The sequence below is a fragment of the Lolium perenne genome, chromosome 3, assembly GCF_019359855.2.
Source record: "Lolium perenne isolate Kyuss_39 chromosome 3, Kyuss_2.0, whole genome shotgun sequence".
NCBI classification, from domain to species: domain Eukaryota; kingdom Viridiplantae; phylum Streptophyta; class Magnoliopsida; order Poales; family Poaceae; genus Lolium; species Lolium perenne.
The window spans coordinates 113,052,596-113,063,040 of record NC_067246.2 but is presented as its reverse complement, the minus strand read 5'-3'; the positions used below and the strand labels follow the sequence as shown (position 1 = coordinate 113,063,040).

Below are 10,445 nucleotides of genomic sequence, written 5' to 3'. Positions count from 1 at the left end.
ATTAGCGGTAATAAGGAAAGGTGGAGGGGCGATTTACCTTGAGAAGTGATCGGAGGCTGTAAGATTAAATTGGATGGTCTGGATGCTTCCAATGACGACCATCAAACATTTTGAGTGTCAAACGACCAACTCCAATATAATAGTACTGATGAAGCGCAAAAAACAATCTTTGTCAAACGCGTGCCCTAAAAATACCAGTCCAATCTGACACCTCAAAGGTCAAAGATTCAGTTAAGTATTTGAATAGAAAGATATGACCAAAGTTTCCAACTTGTAAGGATACACCACGCCAGACCGTTCTTAAGCTAAAAGAGATTTGCAAGTAATGGGCAAGACAGTGGGATGTTCTTATAAACCACGAGACGAAGAAAACGCACTAATGGTTAATCCAACTATTTATCTTCAACAAGTTATTAGTTAGGTACTTATCATTGTCATTGTGTGACAATACTAAATCATCAAGGCACTTCCCTTTCCAATGTCCTGACGGAAGCTATGTATATGTTATGCAGCAATACCAAATTCTGCCAGACACTTCCTTTTTTCAGAGATGGTAGAAGAAACATGCTAACCTTTTTACTTAAAACCGATGATATGGCTGTAAATAAAAACACAACCTTTAGGGAATATATTTTCATGTTCTTTTATTAAGGTTGAGCATGCGATACCTTTTGTACATCCGGCATCTTGATTCGTGGAAGCTCAGAGCAATTCACAGTTTAGTATTGAACACAATCAATTGTTTTGACTGCCAGGAACTTCCGCATCATGTTTTACCGTTTTCGTAATGGAGGATACCCCCTGGCCGATCGTTAGGGGCATTCTATCGAGCAATTGGCAGTCAAGTAATTACCAGATGTTGTACTCCATAAACCTGAAAGATGAGACAATGATCTTGGGGTAAATCAGCCAATTAACGCGCTGTACACGATGCCATCTCAAGCAGATCGAGATGTTCCAAACAGAATTGACGGAGAGAGAGATAGACTTCCTCACCCCTGTAGTGCGGTTTAGCCTCAGTCTCCTCGTCCGCGGCAACACCGGCAGGGATATCGTTAGGCACATCTGTCAATACTCAATAGTGATCAAATACAGCTTCAATCAGTGCGATCCAAGTGCCACAAGATCCTAAAAGAAAGGGATGTAGGTAGAGAGGTAAGGAGGGAAGTTGCAACACTATGCCAATGTCAGCGATGAGATCTAGGAACTCACCATCGCTCGGTGGAGGAGGTGAACAGATGCGCCTCCAACAATGGCGTGAAGGTGATGATGGCAACGAGCTGATGCGACGGCGGGCGCGGTGAGCGGGCGAAACTCGGAGGCGGCGCGGTGAGCGGGTGAAACTCGGAGGCGACGACCGTACGCGGCGGGCGATCCTAACGGCGGCGATCCTGTCGTGGGTGGCGGGCGATCCTGGCAGCGGGCGTGGAAGGTGGGCGATCCTGGCGGCGGGTGATCCTGGCGGTGCAGCGGTCGTGGGCGGCGGCGATTCTGGGCGATCCTGACGGTGCGGCTTGCCTGTTTTCAAAATGAGCTTTGCTCTTCTCGGCGCTGGGCGTGACGTGAGTTTGCTGACAGTGATTTCAGGAGGCTTCCATATTTGCAGCGCGTGATTTCAGTTTTTCTGGGAAAGAGAATCATGTTTGGTTAACTGGGAAAGGAAATATTATTATGGTTTGGCTTAGCGCATACCTGGAAAAATATTTGGTTACCTTAGAAACGTTAGATTAAATCGAACGGTCAGGATGTTCCCAATCTCCTTCACCAAACGCGTTGTATGACGTACGACCAACTGGAATATAATAGTAAAGAGTATGGACAGTAGAAAATTCCTAGTTCAGATGAATCGCTTGCCTGTTCTCCTAATATAACAAAATTCTAAGAAAAAACCTTCTGATTTTGGCAAGGTATATAAACAAGGTCCAGAGGAATCCATTGGCTTGTGCGCAGTAGTGTTGTGGATGTCAAAAATGGTGCACGGTTACAACCAAAGATGAATCTGGGACAATGCGTGAGAACTTCACTGAAGACCCATGGTTCTGCAGTAAAGACATGGCTGCTGCTCGTGTGAAGACCCTGCAGACATTGAGTACGACAGCAGCCGCATTTCGGTTGTGGACAAGCCTCCACCCCAGACTGAGAGGCTGGTGATCATGAGAGGTGATCTTGCAAAAATGGATATTCACCATATCCTGCCAGATGGGAAGCATGCAAAGCGCACAGCGGATATGCAGGACTTTCTCGACAAGAGTCCAGAGTACAAAGATAGCTTATCAGTGGAAATCTTCAGTTTTACAGCACCCAAGATTGATGAGGAGAATGTTTCGAATGACCCTGTGTGGAGAACTAAAAAGGATAGCACGAAAAATGCTTCAAAGAGCAAGAACTAGCTATGACAGCAAACACAAAACTTTTCATGTGCCGGCTTGAATGATCCTACCTTGAAGCTAGTCAAGTCGGTTTTTCTCTCCAGGATGTTACCTTTTTCAGTATCCGTTGGGTTACTCTGAGAATTTAATTCATTGAATCTCTCCTTCTTTTATGCACCAACTTCTAGTAAAATTCTGAGATTCCTTACAATGGCCATAGTTTATTTCTCATCGTTGAGGAGACTCTTTGCAGAGCTCTTCTTGGAGGCAAGAGAAGAAACAAATAGGACAGAAAATATAAAACTTTTCATGTGCCTGCCTTGAAGTGGAAGGTGGTCAAGTCGATGTCAAGTCGATTTATCTCTCTGTGGTGTTACTTCTTTTAGGATCCGTTGTGTAACCCTGAAAACTGTAATGCACTGAATCTTTTTTCTTTTGTATGCATCAACTTCTTCTCATAAATTTGATTCTTGAACATTGGACGAAGGGTTTGGCGTCTACCGTCTATGATATTTTTTTGGGAAAACACATCTAAAATTTGCAATCACTGACTATTGCTACAACAAATTGAAAACAAGCAAGTGCGTGTATGGTTGGCCTATGCAGGGGCACTCCACGATACCGCTCAAGGGATGGGCATTAGCGAGAGCATTCCAAGCAGTTCGATTTGTGACTGAGCTCCGCGTGCATCTCGGCTGTTGCAGCGTGAAACAAAACCACCCGATAGAAACCCTAGCCGTCACACCCAGCGCGCTCGCTCCGCTTCCAATCCCTATTCCTGCTTGCTCTGTCGCCCTCCAGCCGCCCCAGATCTCCCTCTTCTCTCCTCTAGACTATAGCGGTCTGGCCGGTGGTTCACGCCATCACGGCTTGGTGATCAGGAGGCGCAGAAGTTGCGGCCTCGGCCTACTTGGAGGACAAGAACAAGTGGCGTCGTCGCTTTAGTGAGCGAGGGCCTCGCGGCTAGGGCTCCGGCGAGGCTGTGTATGAGGTGTTGCTGCGGCAGATCGAGCCAAAGGAGGATCTTCAGTGGAGGAGGACGGGGGCAGGCCACCGCAAGGAGGTGTCTGTGGCGGGATACCGCTGCGACGAGGTATGTGACGATAACGCCGGAGGCTGGACCTTCTAGCTAGGTGAGTGTGGCTAGCAAAAGGAGGATGCAAACCGGCCGTTCACCTCTCCGTCGGCCTACTGCTCGCCTCCTCCTGGTCCAGTGTCTCTGGAAGTCTCCACGGACATTGTTGTGGCCTGTGCTGGTGAGAATTCTTCAAACCCCTCCAGCCACATGTTCCTCTTATCTTCTCATTTACGGGTGTGCTACTTGGGAGTTTTCCCCTCTATTTACATCAGATAAGGAGATTTGCTAGCTGTAGATGTGGGGATACGATGACTAGACTAGAAGCTCCATTAAAGCGTTGGATTAAAGGTATACTTTGATTGTTTCCTTTTTTCCATCGTATAGTGACTGAGGCATCCAGATTGATAGTGGTTTTCTATTGGTTCTGGGCTTCATTATTGGTTATAGGCTGTTATTTGAAAATTTGTCTGGGGAAAATAGAGCAAACAGTTAAACGCATCTGAGAAATTGTTGATATGGCAATACTGTAATATTTTCTGTTTTGAACTACATAATTACCCTTTTGTAGATTAGTAAGGTCCAGATGGATTTGTAGCAACATTTTGGGCAACATTTTCATCCTGTAGGTGTATCATGAAGTTTTAGTCTATTATTCTGTTTCCTGCTTGCATCAATAAACAATAGGGGAATGGATGGTTGCTTCTCTCATTTAGAGGTCTTGTGCTCGAATTTGCTGCTCATTCATGTGATCTTTCATGTCTATTGTTCAGATTGTGTTTCCATTGGTATGCAAGGATTTTTCTTGTAGCCAGATGCATGTGTACTGACCCTAAAAAAATTATTCTCTTGAAAAGTAGGAGATTTTATCTCTCATGTATGCCGTTAGATACTTTCCTATGTTCAGTGGTTTACACTTATTATCATTTTTGTGTGCAACGGGTATTTTAGCTTAGTCAAGCATTTTCTTTATGCAGACCTAGCTTTGCACCTTTAGTTTCTACCTTGGTACATTGGAGTCGTCAATTTTCGACAACCCAATAGATAAATGTGTAGGTATATGCTTCTGACCTTCTAGATTCTAGATTTCTGTTGATTTTCAGTTCCTGAGATTCTCACTAAGCAAGCAAGAAGAAATTCATCTACTATTCTGTGCAGCTTAGTAATTATGTAGAATGGATATTGTTTTTAAGCTGTTTTCAGCAGATAAAATCCATGTTTGTGAAAGCAGATAAATTGTTAAAATATAGTAGAATATGCGCACCTGCAGGATTATGACATGCTGAAACATCAAGTCAGTCATGTTTTTGATGGTTTGAACAGGAGCTTATACGTCGTTTGAAAGCTGCTCCAAGGGTTGTCTGACAAGCATCTGGCTTTGTTCATTTATTTTTTGAGAGTGGATTTTTAGAGCAAGTGCTTGGTGCGCACCCGTATCTGCACCGTCTACACTGCATCAAGATTCGTGCTAGCTCTTTTCCCCCTCTCAAACATCTTCTCATTTTTATATCTGTCACACCACACAATTTTTTAACTTGAAATTTTGCAGATCACTCAAACATAACAACTAGACTATGGGAAAAATATTTTGGATTTTTTATGTCATTATGTATATAAATATATCAGGAATTTATTTTGAATTTTAAATAATTTTAAAAAAATTGCGGGGTTAAATAATTTAAAATTTAAATTTGCGCAAAAAAATTCCGAACTATTTTTGCCCCATTCTATTTGTTATTTTTGAGTGACTTGCAAAAAATCTAATCAAAATATTATATAATTTGAAAGATATGAAAAAGAAAAAGTCAAAAAAGGGGTGGGTGCGTGGAGTGCATCTGCTCCACCACACTTTTCCCTTATTTTTTACTTATAAATTTGACATAGGAGTCGACATGGCGTGGACATACAACATAAGAGATCAAGTTTTAGCATATTTCTAACTCTATAAATTATTGCAAAGCACAAATCTGAGAATTAGTGTCTTCTGCGCAGCAGTCTTGTACAAGGAAATTGAGAGAGGCGGTTATTGAGTTGTTGATCCGATGGCGAGATGAATCATCGGACGTCGCCGCCAGCAGGACATACCAATGGGGATGCATGAATCCCATGATGAACACATCTGATGCAGTTGGCGCCATCCACTCATCCCCCATGAGCAGCTCCACCATCTCACCTATTGTGTGCACTCAAGTCCTTCGGATAAGCAAAGAGTGCTTTTAAAAATAAAATAAAAACTCTGCTCGTTTATCTTTTATCTTGGATGTCTCACTGTGATGAAATCTCCATGATTGCAGTGAGAGTACCATTTGAGTTTAGCAGCAAAAACTGGGCAATTATTTGTCCTACCATGTTCTCCAAATTTCCTTTATCAGTTTATGTATGTGCATCTTTGTACATATGCCAAAAATTACTAATACATTCTTGTTTACTCATCAATGTCAATGTTACTTATAAAGAGGGATTTTTTGTTACAATATTTCTTTGAGGAGTGCATTAGCAAGCAACAAACTCGCTGGTAAGCTTCCATATTTATGTGTTTCCTTGCTCTCTATGGTTCAAGCTTCAGCCCATTTATAATCTATTTGGGTTTTTAAATCTGATTCATGTTTATGCTTGTTTCTCAGTTGTCTTTTTATGGGCAATGGTGGATTATATATGTGCAATTTATATTCCTAATTTTACCAGCTACCATTGTTTATATTAACTGAACAACTTAGCAGAACAACAGCTTTGCAGAATATGTTGTCTTACTTTCCATATGCAATGCTAACATGTAGGTGGTTCACTTCAAATTGATATTCTCTATGCCTTGAACAATCAAGATAAATGACCCCTTGAGTAATTCTTCAGTTAACAAGAACACCCAGCTTGTAAGTAGCCACTTCCCCCTTTGTAGGCTTTTTTAGCAACGCCAATGTTTCTTACTCTACATGACTTACATGCTTCATTTTTTGTGGGTACCTTATCTATATTGTTTACAGAGAACTGCTAAGGTTCCTATTTTATTGATTGAGAAACAAGCCATCATAGTGGATATATCTGTCTACTGTATCTGACTGTTGGGATTCTCAATTGGGCAACAAGCTACTATATCTACAGAGTGAGCCTGAAATTCTCTGCAAAATGATCTATCGCCCATGCAGTTTATTGCTTATATTTATTTGTGTACAATAAGGCCAAGCTCAGTTAGTTTTCTTCCATGCACTATTTTTTCACATATATCAGATGAAAGAAATTTTATAGCGTTGCAGCAGCACTAAGTGAACAATGTCGTTAATGGAGTAATCATGCTTATGCTCTTCAATTATCTCTATAGATGGATACTGGATCGAGTGTACCCGTGTAGTGAAGTACCAGGTTAAACAAGGCTCTATTACATTCTCTCTTTAGTTTCTCAGATTGCTCAATATTCAGCCTGCAAACAAAAATTGAATGTTGCTTTGGTTAAAAATTAAGAAAGATCTTTTTTCCGGAGTTATTACTTGGCGTATTTATTTCATCTTTTTTCTCATTGTTTTTGTGTTGTGTGGTCACTTTTGTTGAAGATCATCTCGGTATGTATCCTTCTAACTTGTTATCTTAGGTGGATGGTGCCTTAAACTTTTCCTTCGGTGGAAAACGTGTTCTGAAGTATGCTTTCTTGACAATGCAATACTCTCAGGTTTTGTTGAAAACAAAGTTATTTTCAGTATGTTTGCTTTTATTAACTTTGTCTACTTGTATTTTCAGCGAGAAGCAACCCCTCCGATATCTGACCTTGGAATGGATTTCTTATTTGAACTAATGCGGCGTTGCAAGTATTTCTAGCGTCTGCATTACATCGTTATTGGCTATTAGGTAATAACTGAATTATCTCTGCCATGATCAGTTTAAGCAGACTCATAGGGGAGATTTTTTGTTGTGAAAATACATTTGTAACACAGATGTGACTGGAGAGCATAGCTGTTCTTAGGTTTGAATCAATGATGGCGTTTTGATTATCTATGTGCAGCTGTATTACTTATTTCTGAAACAATGGAAATTTAATATAGACGCAAGGTTCTTTCCCCTTTGTTTTCTGGCAGGTAGTCTTGGCATGAATTTTATGAATTAGCATTTCTCTTGCAGAATAGATTGGCACGGAGCAGTCTGTCCTACTCAGATGTTTTCTTTTCTTTCTTTTGCTGCAAATTTATATTGATATTTCTGTTACAAGCTTTCTTTTACACTGTGTAAACCGTTTATTAATGGGACTACCATGAGAAACTCTGCTCGTGTGGCCCCAGAGGTATCGAGCATGTTTATCGGAACTATGCGTATTTTTGCTCATGGATTTTCTTTTACACCGTCTGTATTATTTCTTGGTGTTTGAGTTTTTTACTTTTTATGACAAAATGGAAATTGACGAGTACATGGTTTTTCCTTTGCCAGAACATGTAGATTCAGAACTATCTAAGCTTTATTCTGTTATGCCAAAAGAAGATGAGGAGACGGGTATGTTGTGATATCAGAAGCTACCATGGCCTATGAAGCGATAGCCTAAAAACAGAACATTGTCTGTCTGGCTTTGTTTCATGATAAATGTACAATTGTAGTTTCTCCATGGTTACGTGAATCAATTTATTTGACTTCTTAATAATGTATTGTATTAGATGGTGATCAACTGGATGCCTTATTTACTCCTTAATTATGTTTCTACCATACTTATGTGCTTTGGCGTCCCAGCTACCTTTGATATTTGTCAGTGTAGCAGGGGGTGCTCTAGATGATGAAATTGGGAGTTCATTTACAAAATTATTCTCGAGAGTGCTCTATTGCTGCAAGATGTAAAATGGACATATTCTTTGTAATACGATCTGCCATAATTTCACCGCTCCAGAGTTTATTTTATGGTTTATGTGACCAAGTAAACAAAGAAGGGTTCAAAATTCAGCACGCAAGCTATCAATCAATTGCTTTTCGACGTGCTAAGGTATACATAAATACAGGCTGAGCAAGCTGAGCAGCACAAGACCCATGTGACATTTTGTCATTTGGGCGTTGGGATTGGGTTGCAGAGCACCAGCGAGGAGGCGTCCCAAGGGGCGCCCCAACCACTAGTGTGCATTAAAAGGGTGACACCAATCATACAGTATGGATTTTCTATCTCACAGTCATTTCTTGAAGCCCATGAAACTTTTACGTGGAGCAAGGTGGAACTCCATATCATGAAACCTAGAGTTGAAAAATAAATTGGCGGAACTCTTTAATTACCCGTAGAAGTATGTAAGTGGGTAGTTGTGCATTTCTAGTTTTTAAATTTACAGTTGCACACATTTCTAAATATACTAACTAAATACCCATGCATTGCAAACGTGAAATAAATATGGGTTAGAGAAGACCGGTTACCACATGCCTAGAAAATAATCTATACCTTTTTGTCTCCTTTCGATACATTCTTGCTTGAACCGCTCAAATTTTCCAGCCTTGCATTCCTTCTTGCTTCCTCAATCATGTTCCTTGTACACAAACTCAAAAGGAATGATAATTTGCTAACTAATAGTTCCTACATTCACTTATTGCTTCAAATGACCAAGCCAAAATGCGTTCACGGGGAAGCACTTACCCTATATTTCATCTAAGTCGATGTGCAAACTTGATACGAAGTCATCAAATAAATTTAGTTATGTGTAATATAATTTAAAATATCTAACACCATTACACAGTTCAATAGCACGGTTAAGTTAAGTTTTCTTTAGATCCAACAATAAGTTTAAAAAGCAGCAATAGCTTGTATACGTATTCAGCTTTGATTAGGCTTGCTGGTTTTTATTTATTTTCAATATATGATGATTATCTCTTTGCTTTTGTCTCTTCCCAGTTGACATGCATGCAACTAAACTAGATATTTCTGTAATCAATTGTAGAAGTTATTTCCTTGCCTTGTGATTTGATATATGCTGGTGCTGTAATGTACATATATAGAATGTGTGCCTAGAGAGTGGAGCGTAGGCTACATGCATAAATTTGTTGGAATGATAGATAGGTTTTCTGATGGCCATGTGGTGACCAATATCTATTGTGATATGGTTAGTAAGACTGAACCTTACCTCTGCCTCTTTTCCCAATCTAGCCGAGAGAAACAACCATATGCATTTTGTTTTAAACCTGGGAGCAGCAAATCAAAAAAAAATATAGTACAGTAGCTTTGTTTGAACATACATATGTACCTGTATGGTGTCAATTTCCTTGCTCATCATGGGATGCATGCTTTGTCTCAACCGTATTCAGATAGTTCCCCATTTAGTTGCAAGCTGAAATTAAAAGCATGGTTACATAGTCTTGTTTCCTTAATTTACATGTATGATGATAAAAGAAACAATGTTATCACAGAATCTGAACTCGATGCTTAACAAGGTAGATGATAAATGACAAAGAAAATTACATTTAATAAAATCTCCCGGTCTTGTTATCTACAATCAAAGAATCTGAACTCGGTGCTTAAAAAACAAGGCATATAATAATGACAAGAAACTGCATATAATAAAATACATACATATACATCTTGTTTTCTATAAGAAGAAAGTCCATTTTTCATCCTTCAACTTCCTTCAGAGTTCACTTTTCGTCCTAAATGTTTTATTTAGTACAAAATAGACCTTAAACTTTGCCCACCAGTTCACATGTCTGGTTCTTTTGATTTTCTTCCGTAGATGATAGCCAAGGTTGAAAAAAAGTCAGACCCGAACCATACCTCAATAGAAAAAAAGTCCTAGACGAGAACTTTGAATCCCACTCATGCACAAGCCAAAGAAAAGAGGACGGTATGTAACTAGCCCGCCCTGGCAGTCTCGTCTTTCTGCCGCCCTAGTAGCGCTGCAACTCATCCACCTCGGCGTATCGCCCGGCTGGTCGCGCCCACTGGCGTATGTGAGGGTAGAAAGGAAGCAAGAGGTTGAACTGCTTTGTTCATCACAATTGCAGACCGATATAACCTCATCTCCATGTTCAACCACACAAGTAGTTGAAAGATTGTTGTGGGT

The 10,445-nt window shown here is 40.2% G+C and overlaps 1 long non-coding RNA gene across 1 annotated transcript; it reads right to left on the bottom strand.

The window, feature by feature from the left end:
• Positions 1 to 8,351: 8,351 nt before the first annotated feature.
• LOC127338349 (uncharacterized) lies at positions 8,352 to 9,389 on the bottom strand. The gene is made up of 2 exons (XR_007874305.1): positions 8,837 to 9,389; positions 8,352 to 8,637 (listed from the first exon to the last, which is right to left on the bottom strand). It is a non-coding gene; the product is annotated as an uncharacterized lncRNA (long non-coding RNA).
• Between the last annotated feature and the right edge of the window lie 1,056 nt (positions 9,390 to 10,445).